At 37.1% G+C, this 14,213-nt stretch overlaps 1 protein-coding gene across 1 annotated transcript in view; it reads right to left on the reverse strand.

Moving 5' to 3' along the window:
* Cacul1 (CDK2 associated cullin domain 1) overlaps positions 1-14,213 on the reverse strand; it is a 75,629-nt gene that overhangs the window by 20,401 nt on the left and 41,015 nt on the right. The gene's annotated exons all lie outside the window — the stretch shown is intronic.

Here is a 14,213-nt window from a genome sequence, read left to right on the forward strand (position 1 = left end):
GTCCGCCTACCGCCTCGCTGCTCCCCCGCCCATCGTGTGCCCAAGATGGCGCACACATCCTGCTTCCTGGTTCTTGCTCGGCTTACTGTCCTCGCCATATATGGTAATGATTGATTGCTTCCTTGTTGCCGCCCAATCGCCTGTCCCCACGTGTAATCCCATGATTGGATAACATTAGCTATATAAGCCCAAGTATAGGAAGTGCCCGACGCACAACACGTAGGAAGCCGTCAAGGACGGACGTGTATTGAGATTGTAGCCCAGTCAATAAAGGAGCCTGCAGAGATAAAGTGTTCGTGTGCCTCATTCTGCGGGACAGACGCGGCGCCGGACAAGGAACTAAATCCAAACATCAGCAGCTCTAGAGAGTAGTATGATGTAATGCCTCCTATTTAACTCATTGTTACAAAACCATCAAGAGAATAATTCCAACTTTATTGTGCTACATACAGAATGAAATGTATGTCCCTTCAAAATTAACAAATGTATTCTGAAGCCCCAGTGCAGCTCTATTAGAGGTAAAGAAGTATCTGAGCCTATATGGGATCCTAAGAGCAGAGCCCATCTTCACACAGAGAGACTCTGAGCTCACTTTACCTCACCCCCACAACGTAGCTCAGAGGAAAGGCTATGTGGAGGTACTGGTGAGATTTTCACTCACAAGCCAGGAGAGCCCTCACCAGGAGCTGAACCAGGTAGTGCACCTTGATCCTGGCACTGACAGCCTCCAGGACAGTAAGAAGCAAACTTCTGTTGTTCAAATAACCCAGTCTATGGTATTTTGTTGTGGAAACCCAAGCAACACTGTTTTATATAGTCTCTAAAATTTTAATATTAAAGACATTAACAATATTAAAGAGCATTAACAAGTTTCATCCAGGTCTTTCAAATAAGAATTCATTCCTAGGCCAGGGTATTGGCCATGGTAGAAATATCATGCAAACAAAACAGACTCTATCTACACAAAGTCTAATCTGTGGGAATCTTATAACCTGACAACCATATCTCATACACAATCTTAATTTCAAACAAGAATATTTAAGAAATGGTACATTAAAAGGGCTGCTAAATGTTAAATTAAAAAATATGAAATTATAAAACAAGGCTAAATTATTGTAGAAATGTCCAAATATTTCAATACTACTTTAAAATAAAATTAAACATATTTTTTCCAGTTCTGCTTGAAAGTTTAGAATGTATATGGGGAATGGTCTTTAAGTCTCCCAATTCACCTTCCAATTTACTGAGTACAGTACTTACAAGGTCTGATATATGCTAGATACTTTATTTGCATTTGTCTTCCTAGTCCTCTTAATTGTCGGCAAAGCAACTGCTATTTCCATTTTATGTATAATGCAAATACCCTAAGGTATATTCAGTCATTTAACTATGACTCCCATAACTAATAAATAAACCACAGTTAATCTTAGTTGTACTATACCTATTCTCTGGCACCTTGAAATTTTAATTCAAGTTCAAACTTCTCAGTGTGGGGCCTCTCTCGCTTCAGCCTGCTGCTCCTCACACAGAGCCCAGCATGGCACTCACATGGAACTACTAGCAGATTTCAATCATCTGTGCAGTTTCAGACATCCCAGGTGATTCTACCTAAATGTCTCTCTCCCCAGTCGTAACTAGACTCATCTTGGTTAACTGCTAGTCATGCTTCAAGATTTATCTTCCTCTCAAACACAGGCACTCCGTGGTCCTCCAACCGTATATCACACACTACTTTACACATCCAGGCTGGTCTCTGCCACTGACTACAAGCCACACCCTGGAGCACAGGATCTGTACCTTATTTATAGATTTCCACCTGACCAGAGTGCCTACAACACAGCACAGGTAAATGTGCTTTTTTGAAGGACAGAGTCTTGTTAAAATCTAAACCTTAAATCTAACCTAGCCTTGTTTAAATCTAAATTCCTGTTTCATTATGTAATAAGTCTACGAAGTATGGACATGTAACTAGTAAAGTAAATAAAACATTTTGGAATTAGCTACTCATTTAATACTTTAGAAAAATTCATTAACATTTTAAAAAGCATTCTTTGTTAACTAAAGAATTTGGAGGAAATGGTTCCATATCATACACTTAACTATCATTAATGTGCAGAATCATAAGCATTTCTTTTTTTAAACTGCTTCAAAGAACTCTGGAAATGATACTTCAGCATTCAAATAAATTTTAAAAGTATCACCATACTTAAAAGTATCGCAGAAGTCACTGCATTAAAATAATTTTACCTTTTCATAAATATACTTTGTGCAAAGGTTAAAAATAGGAACACTGATCAAAAGGTATATTCAACAGGCAGAATAAAAATGAATTCCCTTATTAATTCCTTTTAAGAAGTCTCCAAACTGAAAGGTTGAGGATTAAAGGTACTTTTATATTGAATCAAACATCACAACGCTTTTCTTTCACATTTCATGCAGCACTTACTCAAATCCTTTCAAATGGCAAGACTATAAATTGTAACAGTCTTCTAACATACACTTATTTTTTTCTAGCAAACTACAAACAAATGCCATTAAAATCTAGAAAGAAATGCCATTTTTAAAAAGCTAATCAAATTGTTCTTCCTTAAAACAAAATTAACAAGTATACTTCGGGCCCCATTGGGAAAACTGATACCTAACTTGATTTACATTATTTTAATGTTAAGAGTTTGACTTGAACATTAAAATTTTTTTTCTCAAACAAGAAAAAGCAATCTGCCAGAAAAACACCTATTATTCCAATCTCATTCCAGTTTTTTATAATGTAACTAGATTCTCTGAAATGCATAATCAACAGCTGGATAGGAAGGATTTTTTTTTCTTCTGTGTGTGTGTGTGTGTGTGTGTGTGTGTGTGTGTGTGTGTAAAAAGTAATGAATGCATTCATCTGGATTAAAATTCAAAAAGCTCAAATCTACTTAGAATTTGACTTTTCACCCCTTCTTCCTGATACAACTCAGACTTAATTCTTTCATATTCTTCCAAAACTGTATAACTATAACAAAAAAATTTAAGTATATTATTTATACCTTTTTGCACAAATGTTAAAGTATATCATTGACTTGCAATGCTCACAATTATATTCGAGTTGGTTTTATTCTAGTGATTCCCAAACATTTTGGTTTCTGGAACCCTTTGTGAATTCTTAAAAAAGTAACTGAAGATTTCAAAAGGCTTTTGTTTATACAGCAATGATGACCTTGCTTAGCAATTACCCACTCAACCGGCCTTAAAATGTGCATTTATTCTAACATGACAATGAACTACTCACACCATTATTTTTATGAAAAAAATTATTTTCCGAAACAAAAAAAAATTAGTGTCATTATTTTGACATTTTACAAGTCTCTTAGAGCTAGAATTAGTAGAAAATAGCTGGATTCTTATAGTTACTTCAGTACTGAATCAATTGGGATGTACTATTTTGAAGTAAATGGAAGCCATTTATAATACAGATACATATAATGGAAAAGGCATATTTTATCTTCAGGTATTTGTAGATGTTCTTTAAAATCTAACAAATGATAGTTTCTTAAAATTCAGTTATAATACGACATCTGAAATGATGAATTATGAATGAATTTTAGACTCTATTACAACTTATCTAGTTTGAATAGATCTTCAACATGTACTTTCTATTAGGCATCAGGTACCTGCAAAATACTAAGTTATATAAATCTTCTAAATGTTGACACATTTCATTAGATATTCACATTTGTGAATATGTTCACCTGTTTTTAAATTTTGGAAAGCTAACAAGCTCCTAGTGGTAGACATAAATTTTCCAAGTTTCTAATATTAGCAAAAAATACTGTCAACCGTTTTCCTTAAACACTTAGTTCACTTGCTTTTGAAAAATACTGGTTAAATATTTCCATCTAAATATCATATAGTAGTTGTCAACCAGTCATTAAGTAAAAATGATGTACAGCAGGAGTGTGCGGAACTAGTTTACTAAAACTCACACAAACACAAGCGCTTGTCAAAATAAGCACTGTTCTAAGGAGCAAAGGCAAGGCAGGAGGCATCACAATCCCTGACTTGAAGTTATACTACAAAGCAACAGTAGTAAAATCAACATGGTACTGGAATCAGAACAGAGCCGAAGATCAATGGAATAGATTAGAAGATACAACCACAACTACAAACACACTTATCTTTGATAAAGGGGCCAAACATGTTCACTGGAAGAACGACAGTATCATTAATAAATGGTGTTGGAAAAACTGGCTCTCCATATGCCAAAAACTAAAACTAGACCCATGCCTATCACCATGTACTAAATTAAAATCTAAATGGATCAAAGAGCTAAATATTAAAACAGAAACACTAAATCTACTGGAAGACAAATTGGGTAAAAACCTTGAAGACATAGGGGTAGGTAGAGAATTCATGAACAGGAATCAAACCGCAAGGGAAATACTTCCCAGAATCAATAACTGGGATCACATCTTATTAAAAAGTTTCTGCACGTCAAAAGAAATCTCCAGAATAGTGAAAAGAAAACTCACAAACTGGGAAAGTCTTAGTGAACTGTCCCTCAGACAAAGGACTTCTGTCTAAAACATATAAAGAAAAAAAATCAGACCCCCAAAATTCAAAGATCCAATCCAAAAATGGGCCTCTGAGATGAATACACACTTCTCAGATGAAGAAATACAAATGGCAAATAAATACATGAAAAAATGTTCATCATCATTACTCATTAGAGAAATGCAAATTAAAACCACACTGAGATTCTCACTCCTGAAAGAATGGACAGAATCAAGAAAACTACCAACAACAAATGCTGGAGAGGCTGTGGGGAAAAAGGAACTCTCCTACACTGTTGGTGGGAGTGTAGACTGGTGCAACTATTGTGGAGGTCAGTCTGGAGATTTCTCACAAAGCTGGGATTGGGAGTCCCATTTGTTCCAGCTATTCCACTTCTGGGCATATTCCCAGAAGAACTGAAAACAATCATACCACAGTGATATATGTGTACCTATGTTTATAGCAGCACAATTTGTAATAGCCAGATCTTGGAAACAACTTGTGTCCAACAACTGAAGAATGGATTAATAATTTGTGGTATTTTTATACAATGGAGTACTACTCAGCTATAAAGGAGGATCACATTGAGATATTTATAAATGGATACAATCTGAGACCATACTCATAAGCGAAATAAATCAAATTCACATGTATAAATTCCGAATAGTCTCCCTAACGTAAGAAATGGCAGAATACATAAAAGCATGTGGTAATCATGATTCCCCATTATATTGCTTTGAAGCCTTATAATGTTTTCATTGGTTGGAATGGTTTTATTCTGGGTTGTTTGATTTGTACAGATGGTATGAACAGCTATTCTAAAGAAAACAAGACATTATAATAGCTAGTGCTGATTTAATATCTCGTTTTGAAGTCCTACCAAGCTTTTGTTCTTCTGTCTCTATCGGTTTATCACGTATCTTATTGGATTTTATTGTATATGATAGTATGAACAAAATTTTTATGGACAAGAAGATAATATAGTAACCATTGTTCGTTTTCTGTTAGTTGGTTCTGAATATCCTGTAATACTTTCGTTCTCTTGAATGGTTTTATACTGTCTTGTTATATTTGATACTATAGTGTTTGAAGGTATACTCAAATATTTCAAGGAAAGAGACACTGGTAGCTATTGTTATAAAGTCAAGTTGTCTTGTGGTGAAACACTATGTTGCTTAAATTGTTCTGTTCTAACCTGTTTTGTTATGTCCTCTTTTAATCTTTTTTAAAATAAAAAAAAAAAAGCTCTGTACTTTGGTATACTGCTTCCCATTACTTCATGAGGAAAACCTTTAGAACACCTTGTATAGTAAAGTCACAATTCAGTAAAAGCAGTAATTCTCATTGCTTCATATTAGCTAAATGAAGCTGCCTTTTAAAAACAAATTTTTAAGTAGCCCCACAGAAGTGAAGATTTGTACAAAGTCCCAGCATCATTTTTGTACCATTAGAGCAAATGTCCACGTAGTGAAAAAAGCAAATAAAACCTTAAGAAAGGGAGGAAAACAGTTCTGACTTACAGGCCTCCTGAAGGAGTCCAGGGACCCTCAGAGGTTTTCAAAGGATATACCTTTTTCTTTCTTTTTTCTTTTTAGTTCATTACAGCTTTTTAAGCTCATTTATTAGTGCATGTTTGCAACACATAATAAATACATTCACTGTGGACACCTGGTACACACAGATGACAAACCATTTTTAGTTTCATGTCTTCGCTCCCCTCCTAACATCTCTTGGGTCCTCTTCTCTTTTGCAAAATATCTGCCTGTTTCCTATTATCTATTATTTATTTTGGTTTTTATCTAAATTTGGGTTTCTCACATAAGAGAAACCCAGTGATATTTAAGCTTGTATGCCTGATTTATTTCACTTAACATTACTGTCTCAAGATGCATCCATTTTCCTACAAATGACTCTCCTCTGTATAGCAGAGGAGAACATTACTGTGTATAAATACTGTACATTCTTTATCCATCCATCTTGTGAAGACATGGGTCTTTTCCAAAATTTAGCTACTATGAATTGTGCTACTATAAACATGGGTGTACACGTATGTCTTTAACTCTTTTGGGGAAGATACCTAGAAGGGAACTAGTTAGATCAAAAGACATTTCTAGTTTTAGTTTTGTTTTTTTAATTGGTACTGGGGATCGAACTCACGACCACCTGCTTGCGAGGCAGGTGCTTATGCCACTGAGCTAAATCCCCAGCCCCTGGTTTTAGTTTTTTGAGGAACTTGCACACTGCTTTTTATAGTAGTTATACTAGTTTACATTCCCACCAAACTACAGAAGAGTTCCTTTCGCTCATGGCCTCGCCAGCATTTGTTGTTATTTGATTTCTTGAGGCAGTCATCATTCTGGAATCTCTGTGTTGTTTTAATTTCTCTAGTGGTCAACAATGCTCACATTTTTTCATTTATTTATTGGCCACTTGCACTTCTGAGAAGTGCCTATTCCCTATTTTTTGGCTGGGTCTTTTATTTTGGGAGCCTATTTTGAATTTTTTTATATTAATACTCTAAAATGTAGCTAGCAAGTGTTTTTCCCATTTGGTAGGCTTACTATTTTACTCTGTTCTTTACTCTTTGCTCTTGTGCAATTGGGATTCTGTTCAGAAAGTCCTTGCCTACAGCTCTGACTTCATAAATTTTACCTACTTATTTCCACTGGGCTTTGTTTTACTATATAGATCTTTAAATCACTTCGGTTTTAGTTTAGCACATGGTGAGAGATTATGGGGTCTAGCTTCAATCTTCTGTATGTGGATAGCCAGTTTTCCCAGGACCATTTGCTAAAGAACCTATCATTCATTCCTCTAGTGTATGTTTTGGGCCCTTTTGTCAAATCACATGGCTGAATGTATCTGCGGTTGTTTCTATGTCCTTTGTTTTGTTCTACTGATGTGTTTTGTGCCAGTATCGTACTTTTTTAAAAAAAAAATCAATGCAGCTCTGTAATATGACTTGAAAGTCAAAGACTGTGATATCTCCTGCTCTGTTCTTGTTGCTTAGGATGGATGCCTTTGCTATTCTGCGTTTCTCCTGATTCAATATAAGGTTTTAAGACTGTTTTTTAAAGTTATATGAAGAATGCTGCTAGTGTTTTGATTGGGACTACATTAAGTTGATATGTCAATTTTATAAGTATGAACATCTCGATAATGTTGGTTCCATCTATCCAGGAAGAGATGTCTCTATTTTCTAATGTCTTCTTTGATCTCCTTTCTCTGAGTACTAGACTTTTTGTTGCAGAGGTCTTTCACTTCTTGGTTAGGTTAATTCCTAAGTATTTAATTTTTCTTAATGCTACTATGAATGGTACTGCTTTCCTAGTTTCTTTCTCAGTGAATTCATTATTGGTGTACAGGAATTTTTTTGTATGTTGATTTTGTATTATTTTTTGCTGAATCTGGTTATTAATTCTAGGAATCTTTTGATTTTCTACGTAAAGGACCATGCCAACTGCAAATATAATTTAACTCCCTTTCTTATACAGATCCCCTTTCTTTCTCTTTCCTGATTGTTCCCATTATTGTTCTGAGAACATATTTAGCAGGAGTAGTGACAAATTATCTTGATTTTAGAGCATTTCATTTAATATGATGTTGACTATTGGTTTCTCATAAAAGTGCCTTTTGTCAGATTATTTCCCCTACCTGGCTTTTGGGTTTTGAGTTTGTCCCAGGATCCTGCATCTTTAATTTACTAGGAATAAAAGGTTGCAGCCTATTTGGTCTTTCATCCCATTCTTTGGTACTAGACTGTAGTACTTTTAAGAACCCCAGACAACCTAGGTACTGGAATTCGAGAAATAACAGGTGATCACACAAACATGTCAACCCTGGCTAAAATAGTACAATCAGTAATAAAAATAGTATCAAGCATAGATTGAAAAACAACAAACTGTGATAACAAATAATTTGCCACCTTTAACCACAGGTACAAGTTTATAGCTATGTAACAAAACCTAAGACAAATCAAAAAATTATACATAGTAAATATCCGCTCAATAGAGAGATTTTACCCTAACAGGAGAAATTTTAAAAGGGAAAAAAGGAAAAAGAGAAATGAGAGAAAGAGCTTAGAAACAAGACTAAAAGACAAAGGAAGATTACCCAAGCCAAGGAAAAAAAAATGGCGGCTTGCTAGGGGGCTGGGCACAGTCTCTGCAGAGAAATCAGATCAGATGCTAGAATATGACAACATGGAGAGGGCCAGACAAATGGATAACGATTATTAACCAAGGCGGTAACCGAAGAGAAAAATAACACTAGAAAGAGGAAGGAAAAGTACATGTGGAAAGCTGAAGCCCAACGTGCTCACTGAGCCCCATTCCACGCTGTACTAGGCGCATCTGGAGGATCCCAAAGTGGCGCTGAGACTGCGGCTGCCGATAACGGGAGTAGGTGAATCCTCGACCCTTAATAGGAGGACGTGGCCCAGTGAGCAGTAGATGCTACGGGAAAAGCTATATTGGCTCTTGGCAACTGCTGGAAATTGAGACCTGGGGCCCCGCGAAGCAGGCAGAGCCATCTGGCTGCACCGGAGGAGTTTGTAAGAAGCTCCTAGGCTCCGAAGCTAGACACTACACAGTTTTCTGACCAATCCACGCTGTGCTGGGAATGCAGTGAAGACACACAGTGCAGTGTGCAAAGGTCCCAAGAGGAAGACCTGTATTGAATCCCAGTGAGTGCTAGGGACTGGGTCCCATGGCTGCTGTCACTGGCTGGAGGACATCTTGCAATTGGGCAGAGCCCAGCACCACGGCGGCATCAGTGACACAGAGAGGACTGGTGGAGGACATCTTGGAGTTGGGCAGAGCCTGGCACCACACTGATATAAGATAGTTGCCCCTGGCACAGAGAGGTCTGGCGGAGGACAGCTTGCATTTGGGCAGAGCCTGGTGCCACTGTGATATCTCACCGTGGTGCAGAGAGAACTGGCAGGGTCTGCTGGGGCTGAACTACGCCTCTGGTTGGGACCCAATAAGAGATACAAAACTGTCGCGACTGTGACGTCCACAAGGTGCAGCCTAACTTGTGGATTGACTGGCACAGAGGCTGGAGGCTATCCTGCACCGTCCCTGCATTCCTGTCTGTGCCTCAGATAACAGCAAATTGGGGAGGGCAGCAAAACTGTCAGCAATCTTCGGAAAGACCCTAAGCAATACAGAAAGAGCCAGAGACCCCTAGGACACATCAGTCTGAAAGAAACCAGAAACATGACGAGATGGAAATTAAAAAAAAAATTCCAGCTGTCAAACATGGAAAAATAAGCCCAGGAGAAGTAAACATGGAAGAGAACCAGTACAGTAACCATCCAATACTAGACACAGCATCAGCGGATATAAAGAAATACCTTCATGACCTCATAGATGAATTTAAACTGTACTTCTGATCCAAGTGAGGCAAGATATTAAGAGTTTAATTAAAGAAATGATAAGCCCCTCCTAAGAGAACACAGATGGAAGAACACCGGAAATCAGAAAAGAAAGAGAAACCTCTGATGAATTTAAACATAACCTAGAATATATGAAACAGATCCAAAGAGATTACCAGGAAACTAAAAACCCCATTGAAAACTGGCAAAATGCCTTGACAGAAACTAAAGTTAGCCTTTTGAAACTTGAAGATTTATGATATATGACTGCAAAAGAAAAGACGTCTTAGAAATAATGAGGAACCAGAAAGAAAAAATTCAAAGGCTAGAAGACAGCAAAAGGATACATAACTTAAGAATAAAGCACATGAGGGAGGAAGCAGAAGAAACCAAAAATGAACTACAAAAACTATTCACAGATATATTAAAGGAAAACTTCCCAGGCATAGGAAAAAGAAATGATATCCAGATAAGTGAGGCATACAGAACTCTAGCCACCTACAACCAAAACAGATCTACATCCAGACATTAATAATCAAGATTCCAGAAATCCACCAAAAGAACAGAATATTAAAAGCAGCCAGGGAAAAGAAGCTGATTATCTACAAGGGAAGAATTATCAAAATAACAACAGACTTATCAACACAAACTCTCAAATTGAGAAGAGGCTGGGGGGAATTATCCAAACCCTGAAAGGAAATAATTTGCAACCAAGACTGATGTACCCAGAAAAACTCTCTCTCAAAATTAATGGAGAAATAAAATGTTTCCAAGACGAGGAACTGTGGGAGTTCGTGGCCACCAAGCTAACCCTACAGAGAATGCTAAAGGACATTCCAGAGAAAGAGAGGAAGGGATACCAGGATTCCAGCAACAGTGGCAGAGAGGCCTCAATGAACAGGGCAGACAGTGGAATGAGGGAGTAATGTAGACAAATTATAGCAGTAAAGTGGAGTAGCAGATATGAGGCAGAGACAGTAAGCTATAATCTTTAACATAGATAGCCTTGATACACTAAAAAAAAACATGCAGAGTAGATTAGGAGACAGGTCCATCGAGATGCTCTGAATGGGAAATACAATCAAACTGGAGGGTTAATAAACTGAAAATCAAAAATGAGAAAGCAAAGCTATATGCGACAGGAAGCCAGAGAGAAATGGGGACAACTCATCCAGCAGCTACAGACAGATTGGAAAGTTATGACACTTTTGGGCAGTGTAGAACTACACAGCTGGAAGGAAGGAAAACCCTATGACTTTAGTGAGTAAAGGAGTACAGCTCAAGATCAAGCTCAGGGGTAGAAAGGTTCAGCAACACTCAGAAACACAACAGGCTGGCCCCCTAATCTATAAACTAAAGGGGCTAGTGGGAGCTAAAACATACAAAGCATCCTAAGAAAGGGAAAGGTGAAAATTAGCCAAGGGAAGGCAGAGGTCATTGTTAATAGTGTATCAGGATTTAAAAGTCACAGTAGTCTTATTGCTCTGTTTAGTTTGATTTTATTTTATTCCGGTCTGTCCACTCATATCAGATTTGAGGACACAGACATCTAACCCAAAAATAGCAGGTTATACCATGATAACTATCCTTAATTTCCCATTAACTTAAACTGAAACCCTGTATTACTTACATTGTCTTATTATGACTGATCTTATTTGAATCTGGTTAGACCGTGGTTTTGCCTTGGCTGATTTTATTTGAATTTGATATGCTTGATAGTATCAAGTCTAAAAGTAGAGGCAACTACTCTGAAGATGACAAGATGTAAAAGATATCCATACCGGTTCTGACTATTAACAACTCTCAAGTCCTATAATGTTTTCAAAGTTGTGTTTTTATAAAAATAGCTATGTAATACTATGCTTAACTATATTAAGTCTGATGATGTGGACAAGTCTATTGAAAATAACAAGAGAAAGCAGAGTAACTACAGTAGATCACCTAATATTGTGGTCCTGTGTGTCTTTTTCATTGCATGTTTTTCTAGAAATTTGTTTTGCTGTCTTGTCATGATTTGTTTTCCCCTATAAAACAGAGAGGATAGATATACATGTAGAAATTCACACATAGGAAGAATTTTTTTAAACTATTTACGGGGACAGATTATATAATACACGATGTAATGAACAGATACTCTGAAGAAGAGGAGACACTAAGAAACCCAATGCTAATTCTGTAACATTATGATATAAAATCTAGCAATACTATTATTCACTGTCCAGAGTGATATTAGTCTAGTCTCTTAAGTTCAATTTCTGCATACATAAAGATAAGGACAGCTACTACGAAGAGAATGAGAGACATTATGGTAGTCATTATTGTCTTCCCCAATGTCAGATCTTGAAGACCTAAAAAGCTTTCATCATCCTGTAATGATTTGATTAATTCTATAATATGCAGGATGTATTCAATGTGTGTGAAGATGGGGACAAGTATTTGGAAGAAAACTAGAGACAATAAGATAGATAGTGACGATCTCCAGTGGACTTGCTTTGAAATCTGTATTTCTCTAAATTGTTTCTTTTTGAACTGTTTTGCTCTGTTTTGATGTTTAATAAGTGTGTAGAACTGATAACCGTATTACTAAGTTTTTGTTGGATCAGTGAGCAGAACTGTTGGCAGTGTCACTATTTGAATGTCACTTTACGTACTTTAATTTTGTAACCTGAACAACTATTTCTAAGATGACAATAGGTAACTTATCAACTGGTGATTTCTTACTGTTTACTTTTCTGTAATTCTGTATCATTTCTACCCTTTCTTTCCTCCATGTTTTTGTTTGTTTCTTTCTTTCTCTTTAAATAAAAAAACATTTTTTAATTTAAAAAAAAAGATTACCCAAGCCTTGGGGAACTGGTAAAGAAGAGGGAAAGAAAAGAAAAAAACAAAAACAAGAACAAAACAATAAAATTAAAACACACACAGAAAAAAAACCCCAAAAGTAAAGAAAAAAAGAAATTTCTCTGTGATTTCAAGCTTGTGGTTATCATCTGTTATCTACAGTTTTGCAGCAGGATCCAGTTCACGGAGTGACACTGCTCTCGCTGGTAGACAAAGGAGGCAGTAAAGAGTCCAGATTTGTGGTGGTATAGGATAAGAATAATCACCAGCAAGACTGCAGTGGAATTAAGGCAGGGCCCAGGTTCTGGTACCTTCAAATCCATGGAAATTCAGATTGACCCTGGCCTCTAGTTGTGGGGTTGGGGCCTGAGTCATTTAGTTTATAACACTCTGGGTGTCTCTTGCCAGCCCATTCTTAACTCTTTCTCCTGTGGTTATTCCTCACTCAGTTACTGTGGAAGTTTAACACCAGGAGCTGTCAAATGAAGCCAACCCATGAGTACACCAAGTCCTGTGTTCAGTTGATCCCTCCCTAAAATAGCATCCAATCAAGCACTCTCTTCAGGAGATATGGCAGCTGCTTGGATTGGAGTCACTCTCTAGTTACTGTAGTGCACAACGTTCCCTGCTCCGTTACCCGGTGTGTTTCTCCCTGTAGGCTTCTGGAGTCTTCTGCTTTCACCGTGTCTCTGCAGATTCAATCTTCCTTTCTCACTCCACGAGCCAGGAGCCAGGGAAAAAGTAGATTATCCCAAACTTTTTCTGTGTTGTGGTTTGACTCTTTAATTTCCCTTTAGGCTCCAATTTTCCCTTCAAATCCTTCCCAGGTACCAGGAATCCACTTCCCTCCTTCTTTTCCTCCCCCAAATTGTTATTTTCCAGGTCTGGAGAGGTTACTGGCTCCTTACTGCACTCCCATCTTCCTGAATATCCTCAGCTTTTGTCAGATTGAGATAAGGTCCTTTTATACCTATTTTCTTCACAGTTTTTATCAAGAATGGATGTTGGACTTTGTCAAAAAAAAGCTTTTACTGCATCTGTTGCTTTCCTCTGTTTATGTTTATATCATATTTCTTAATTTGCGTAAGTCGAACCATCCTTGTATCCCTGGGATGAAACCTATGAAGTATAATCTTCCTGATGATGTGCTGCATCGTATTTGCCTGTATCTTGTTGAATATTTTTTTTGCATTTACTTTGTTAAAGAGATGAGCCTGTAGTTTTCTTTCTTAGTTGGGTCCTTGTCTTCTTCTCAGCCAAGAGTAATGCTACCTTCCATGAATAAGTTCAGAAGTAGTCCTTCCAGTTCAATTTCATTAGGTTGAGGTACACTGACATTATATCCTCTCTGAAGGTGTTGTAAAATTAAACAGTGTATAATATAGGTCCTGAGATTTTCTTAGCTGGCAGATTTTTTTGTCGTCTTGGTTCAATTTTTGTAATTCATCTGTGTCTAGGA

Source organism: Cavia porcellus, unplaced genomic scaffold (assembly GCF_034190915.1).
Source record: "Cavia porcellus strain 051 isolate PalLab524CR breed Dunkin Hartley unplaced genomic scaffold, mCavPor4.1 scaffold_2, whole genome shotgun sequence".
NCBI lineage: Eukaryota > Metazoa > Chordata > Mammalia > Rodentia > Caviidae > Cavia > Cavia porcellus.